We start from the raw sequence: 7500 nt of genomic DNA on the forward strand, positions 1-7500 counted from the left end.
CACACAGATTTCTAAACACACTCGTTACGGTCTAAAGATCCCGTCCTGACACACATTATGTATAATCGAGGAGTCGTCATTCGCACTGGATGACTAGAATCATATCGTGATATCGTGGATCATACGAGTTATTTTCAGGAATGGGTTTTGTTTGAGCTCGTGGTGTAGTTGTGAAATGTTTTGTTTGCTTTTGTCTGTTTGTGTTAGTGTGAACTTATAGGCACGAAACACACACGTGTGTAAACACAGTCACGTTCGCTTCTGTCCCGCAACGCACGCCAAGATCCACAGAGCGAGAGAGGAATAAGAATAAACACACGTCTAGATCTGCGTCTGTTTGCTGAATGTGTGTGTTGTATTTCATTTCAAAAGCAGAAGAAATGTGTGTGTGTAAGGAACTATTTTAGGACTAAAAAGGTTTTTATGCACTATGCAATTTTTTTTTCATGACAAATAAACACATTTTCCCGCTCAAGTTCTCATTAGAAATGTAATTCTCGTATCGCAATGCATCATTATATATTAAAAAATGTATTAATAAATCAAATGTATTATTCTAAATTAATATTTTTTGTGGTGATTTTGGGGGAATCTGAGATTATTAGCGTTAATAAAAACAGAGAGAGAGTGTGTGTGTCTGTCTGTCTGATTGAGTGTGCGTTGGTGGGTGTAAGAGTGTGTCTGATTGATTGTGTGTGTGTGTGTGTGTGTGTGTGTGAGAGTGTGTATTATTGAGTGTGTGTGTGTGTGTGTGCGTGCATGTGTGTGATTGAGTGTGTGCAAGTGTGAGAGAGAGTGTCTGATTGTGTGTGAGAGTGTGTGCATGTGTCTGAGTTTTTGTGTGTGTGTGTGATGAGTGTGCGTATGTGCACGCGCGAGTGTGAGTGTCTGATTTTGTGTGAGATTGTGTTTGTGTGTGTCTGATTGAGTGTGTGTGCATGTGAGAGTGTGTCTAATTGATTGTGTGTGTGTGCGTGTGAGAGTGCTTGAGTGAGAGTGTGCATGTGTAAGAGTGTGTCTGATTGAGTGTGTGCGCGTGTGTGTGAGGTTGTTTCTGTGATGTGGTTTTTATGTGTGTTTAGACTAATGGAAAAGCCCTTGAACGTTCCTTGAGCTGATGCAAAATTCTAATCATAGTATGATTGATTTTCCTGCGTATATCCGTTATTTCCTCTCTCGCTGCTGTGCGACGTTCACGCTTTCCGTGTCGCACGGATCCGCCATGGGCGACTTCACTGAGGCTCGTGTAAATGGAAATAAATAAAAATGCTTTATCTATAGATTATAGATGTAAAACACTCAAGACTTGTAGTTCCAGACCTTTAAACCTGTGCGTGTGTGCGTGTGTGTGCGTGTGTGTGTGTGTGTGTGTGTGTGTGTGTGTGTGTGTGTGTGTGTGTGTGTGTGTGTGCGCGTTTGTGCGTGCGTGCGTGTGTGTGTGAATGAGAGTGGAATAATAGTTCAACATTCACTATATCAGGCTGTGCTTTAATGCTGTTACTGGTTAAATCATCTTGTGTAATTGTGTTAATAAAGATAAATGTGAGAATCGTCTGTTTGTGTTTTGTTTCATTCAGACGAACGCATCAGCAACACGAAATCAAGGCCAGTTTACTGACAATATCCCAGCATCACATGAGAAAGAGTCCCACTATATTCATATCAGATATTCAGCACAAATACATAACTGCTCTACAAACAGCACATCAATATAAACATGTTTTGACACAGTATGGTGTGTACGTATATATATCGGCATATATTAGGCTAAACATTATGAGCACTGACTGGTGAAGTGAATAACACTGATGATCTCTTCATCACGGCTCCTGTTAGTGGGTGGGATATATTAGGCAGCAAGTGAACATTTTGTCCTCAGAGTTGATGTGTGTGAAGCAGGAGAAATGGGCAAGCGTAAGGATTTGAGCGAGTTTGGCCAGATTGTGACGGCTAGACGACTGGGTCAGAGCATCTCCAAAACTGCAGCTCTTGTGGGCTGTTCCCGGTCTGCAGTGGTCAGTATCTATCAAAAGTGCTCCAAGAGGAACAGTGGAGAACCGGCCACAGGGTCATGGGCGGCCAAGGCTCATTGATGCACGTGGGGAGCGAAGGCTGGCCCGTGTGGTCCGATCAAACAGACGAGCTACTGGAGCTCAAACTGCTCCAGAAGTTAATGCTGGTTCTGATAGAAAGCTGTCAGAATACACAGAGCAGCTCAGTTTGAGGCGTATGGGGTGGCATAGGGTGACCTCTGACCCCTGACCCCGCCGAAAGCACCAACAGTGGCCCGTGTGATCAGAACTGGACCACGGAGCAATGGAAGAAGGTGGCCTGGTCTGAGGAATCACGTGGATGGCCGGGTGTGTGTGTGTGTGTGTGGCTTACCTGGGGAACACATGGCCCCAGGATGCACTATGGGAAGAAGGCGAGCCGGCGGAGGCAGTGTGATGCTTTGGCCAATGTTCTGCTGGGAAACCTTGGGTCCTCCATCCATGTGGATGTTACTTCAACACGCTCCACCTACCTAAGCATTGCTGAGACCATGTTCAGTCTTTCATGGAAACGGTATTCTGGCGGCTGTGGCTCTTCCAGCAGGATAATGCTCCTGACACAAAGCACAAATGCTTCAGGAATGGTTTGAGGAGAACAACAACCAGTTTGAGGCGTCAACTCGGCCTCCAGATTCCCCAGATCTCAATCCAATCGAGCATCTGTGGGATGAGCTGAACAAACAAGCCCGATCCATGGAGGCTCCGCCTCGCAACTTACAGGACTTAAAGGATCTGCTGCTAACATCTTAGTGCCAGATACCACAGCACATCTTTTAGTGGAGTCCATGCCTCGGCGGGTCAGCAAAAGAGGGAACGACACAATATAAGGAAGGTGGTCATCTATTATTGTTTATTTTATTTATTGCAGATATCCATAGCTCAGTCAAACATTTCATCACATTTTTAAAAATTGCCATATTAATTTGGTTTTATTTTATTAGCTGTCGAATATTTTACTTTTTTTTTTTTTTTTGCTATTTTTTGCAGACACCAGCTTAAAGTCAATCATTTTATCACAATTTTTTATTCTTGTTGTTTTAACTTATTTAGTTTTTTTTGCAGATATCAACATTCAAACCTTTCATCGCACTTGTGTTACCTCATTTTAATTATAGATATAAGGATAAAAACGTTTAATTTTTTTATTTGATGCTTTTTTTGTTGCCGATATCAAAAGCTCAGAATGAAAAATGAATGTTATCACACTTTTATTTTGCTGTATTTATTGATCGTATTTTATTTAGATATTTTTGCAGACATCAGAACGCACTTTTTCTGTTGTTGTTGTTGTTAATGCATGTGCTCATTAATTTATTGTAATATTGTTTGCAGGTATCCGCGTGTCTGGGTCTGGTTTCCTCAGTCGATGGGTATTTCAGACGCAGGTGAAGAGTCCACAGGGGCTGGAGTCTCCATGCTCTCAGACCTTCAGCTCTAATAGAGAGCATCAGTTTACTTCAGTCTCCACGCTCTCCGGTCCAGCCTAATGCGCTTTTCTGGGACTGAATAAATACGATTTTATTTTCAACCCTTTTGGAGGAGATTTTATTCCTCTCAGGGTCACAAGAGCTCATAGATTCACTAAACCACAGCATACCTGTCAAGTCCCGTATTTTACCCTGCTTTCCCGCCGTCCTCCCATATTAGTATTTTCCTGTATATATCCCGTATTTTAACCTTCGTTATTAAAAAAATAATAATACCAGAGGAAAAAAACTAAAACATTTCCAATCTGAGCTCTGTAACTAGCCTCGCGATAACTGCCGTCTGCAATAGCCTACCTACAGTACTGGTGGCTGTTATCGCGAGGTTAGTGTGTGAGGTCAGATGACGAGTGACAACGCGGGAAAAAAACAAAACAGAGACGGATGATGGACGTAACGATAGAGACGGAAGGCACTCCTGCCAAAAACTCAAACCCTCGTGTAAATCAACGGGACAGCGTATGTGATTTTCTGAAGAGGTGCAGGGACAGTCACGCGTTTGGTAACTGCGACTTCAGCATCTGCATCATGCGCGACAGCGGAAGAACTTTTAAAGTGACAGTAACCAATTATAATGACAATACAACAAAAGTAATTGCTCAATAAATATGCTATGCTCTTGACTAAGGCCCTGTTCACACTGCAGGCAAAAGTGGCCCAAATCTGATTTTTTGGGGGTCAAGTGACCAGGTCAGACTTCTTTAGAGGTAGTGTGAACCATAGACTGTAAAAAAATATGGACGTAGTGTCCCTGACGTCACCCATAGGATTCTGATAAGCCGTTCTGAAGCTTAAAGTAGGGGCGAGCTGGGCGTCGCCATCTTGTGAGCGAGTCAACGCGTGTCACTCCCGGATAACAGAAAATGGGCAAAAAGGCGGGATGTGCGCGGAGCTGAGGTGACGCAATAACTATGGACGGCGGATAAATGGCTATCCACTTGTAACCACGCCCTTTATTATGCAGAATCTTAAGGCTTTATATAACATAAACGAATGAGTTATAAAAAAATTCACCCCCCTCAGAGTTGTCATGAAGATCAAAATTAGCCTTATAAGCCAAAACCACAATTTGTACCAGGCTGTAAACATGTTTTTTTCTGCTTTAAAGTTGAGAATTTTAACATGCGGCTCAATGAGATTCTGCTCCTTCTGGAGCCGCTCTAGTGGCCAGTTGAGGAATTGCAGTTTACATTACTTCCGTATTGGCTTCAAGAGAGATCGCGGGAGGTTGCCGCTTGGTGTGAACACTCAAATCTAGCCAGATTTTTTCAAATCAGATTTAGACCACATACATATGTGGTCCTGAATCTGACCCAGATCTGATTTTTTTCCAAAGTGGCCGCAGTGTGAACAACCAAGGCGGATTTGATGTGACTTTTACGTCAATCTATGTCGACATTTGTCACAATTATGCGCCAGCGAGTTAGCCCTAGACACAACAGACACAGACAGTAACATTAAAAACTTGACTAGATATGGAGAACAGCGATGGAGCGAGTCAGTGGAGGGAGAGTGAGGTGTTAGACCTGATTAGTATATGGAGAGATACTTTAATTAAAGCTACGCTAGAAGGATCTTACCGTAACCGCTCTTTTTTTGAAAAAATAGCACACGAAATGGAAGAACGGGGACACAGAAAAACGTCAGTGTCAAAGGAATGTGACAAAAGGCCAAAATGTGACTTTCTTTTCATTCTTCTCCTCTTCAGCACCTGCTCATTAATATCATGGCTTCCATTACACAAACATTTTTGCTTACTTCCTCCATAACCTCCCGAACTTTAGTGCAACATGGCGCTGCGTATGCCCTGTGTCTTTGATATTGTTCTTTTGCACATGCGGGTTAGTTTGAAACCTGAAACAGTTCACACTGGAATCAGATATAGGCCACATTTTAAAAGGTTATGTGAACAGACAAACAAAAAAAATCAGATCTGAGCAAAAAATCAGAATTGAGCATTAAGACTTGCGGTGTGAACCTTTAATAAGGATTAATCTATATATAATTCATAACTTATGCAGTGCAAACTGATAACAAGAATATTTCCGACTTGTTAAGTTGTTATACAAGTAGGAAGAGCACAGGTACAAATTAAAAGCATTATTATTATGGGTGTATGTGAGGATTAATGCCCCCACCCATAAACCCCACAATGTTGACAGGTATGAACCAGTGAGCGCGTTTACCGCTCCAGTGGCCATTAACAGTCAAACATTTTGTTGCAGTTTTTTTGTTTAATTTTATTGTTTTTATTTATGTATTTTGCTATATTGAAGATATCAACCCCCTAAAATGTTATCATAATTTTATGGTTAAATTTATTTTTGGAGTCAAATATTTTATTGCAATTTTAGTATGTATTTATTCATTCATTACGTTTTTTTTTTTGCAAGAACTAATGTCAATATCTTTTAAAATGTATCTTTTTATTGTGTGTGTGTGTGCGTGCGTGCGTACGTGTGTGTGGGTGTGAACATCGCACAAAAGGCATTTTTTTATTTTATTGCTATTATTTATGTATTTAAATTATTTATGTATTTTATGTAGTTAAATAATTTGTTGTTTTCATTTTATTTTTTGTCTGTTATTAGTTTTTTTATTGTTTTTAATTTATTTACTACTTTTTTGCAGATGTCAAAAGCTCATTTTGTTGCAGTTTTATATTTAATTGTATTGTTTTATTTATGTATTTTGCTTTATTTAAGATATCAGCCATCTAACGTGCTATCACAATTTCCCATTTTATTTATTTATTTTGCTAAATAAATTCAAAAGGATTTTTTTAGGTTTTAATTTTATTGATGTTTTTATTGAGTCAAATATTTTATTGCAATTTATGAATTCTGTGCAAAAAATTGCAAATATCTATTTAAATCAATATTTTGACGTGTGTGTGCGTGCGTGCGTTTGTGTGTGCGTGTGCATGTGCGTGCGAGTGTGTGTGTGTGTGTGTGCGTGCGTGCGTGTGTGTGCGTGTGTGTGTGTGTGTATGATATCAACAGCTCAAAAGTCAAATAATTTGGTGCATTTTTTATTGCTTTTATTTATGCATTCAAATCATTTTTAGAAAATATCAGCTTATTTTATCAGCTTAAGTTAAACGTTATTGCAGTTTTGTTGTTTTTACTAATTATGTATACACTTATTTTGCTATTAAATGTTGATATAAAAACCATTGTTAGTTTTTTTATTTAATTTTTAAACATTTATTTAGTATATTTTGCAGATATCAACAGCTCAGTCAAAACTTTAAATGCACTTTTATTTTGTCTTTATTCATTCTGCTTTTTTTGCAAAAAATAATGTCAATATTTAAATCAATAATATATAGCATATATAAGCATATATAACTAGCATATATAAACAGCTCAAAAATCACTTTTTATTTATTCATGTATTTAAATTGTTTTGCAGATATCCGCTCAGAGTTCAACATTTTATTGCAGTTTTGTTGTTTTCTATTTATTTATTAATTTATTTTACTATCAAATATGAATATCAAATTATTACAGTTCTTTATTTAAATGTATTTATGTTTCTGCAGATATTTAACACCCTAAAGTTTGGGTCTTGTTTTATTAGTCGTGGGTATTTTAGACAATCAGAAATATAGTCTAATCATCATTTATTTCAGTTCGTTTCCCACCGGAGGAAATAACGTCAATAACCTCCGATTACTCTGACGACTCATTAATCTGTGCTTTAATTAACATTCATGTGGTGTTTATTTTGCATTTTAATTTGACTTTCACATTCTCTGCAGGATATTTGAGCTGTGGAGATCTGACGTCTGTCCCAGAATGCACTGCAGCTGAGAACAAACACACTCGACCTCGAGACTGACGCGAGTCCAGGCCGAACTCTGACCTTTGACCTGTGTTTCTGATGCTCTCACTGTACGGCAGAACAGAGGGGTAAACACACAGCAACACACACTAATAAAGAGAGAGAGAGAGTGTGAGTGT

At 39.2% G+C, this 7500-nt stretch overlaps 1 long non-coding RNA gene across 1 annotated transcript in view; it reads left to right on the forward strand.

Annotated features, from left to right (window-relative positions):
* Positions 1-7326: 7326 nt before the first annotated feature.
* Positions 7327-7500, forward strand: part of LOC137046947 (uncharacterized) — a 20319-nt gene continuing 20145 nt past the window's right edge. The window contains exon 1 of the long non-coding RNA XR_010899121.1: positions 7327-7449. This is a non-coding gene — a long non-coding RNA (uncharacterized lncRNA). The remainder of the gene's footprint in view (positions 7450-7500) is intronic.

Source organism: Pseudorasbora parva, chromosome 18, assembly GCF_024679245.1.
Source record: "Pseudorasbora parva isolate DD20220531a chromosome 18, ASM2467924v1, whole genome shotgun sequence".
Lineage (NCBI taxonomy): Eukaryota > Metazoa > Chordata > Actinopteri > Cypriniformes > Gobionidae > Pseudorasbora > Pseudorasbora parva.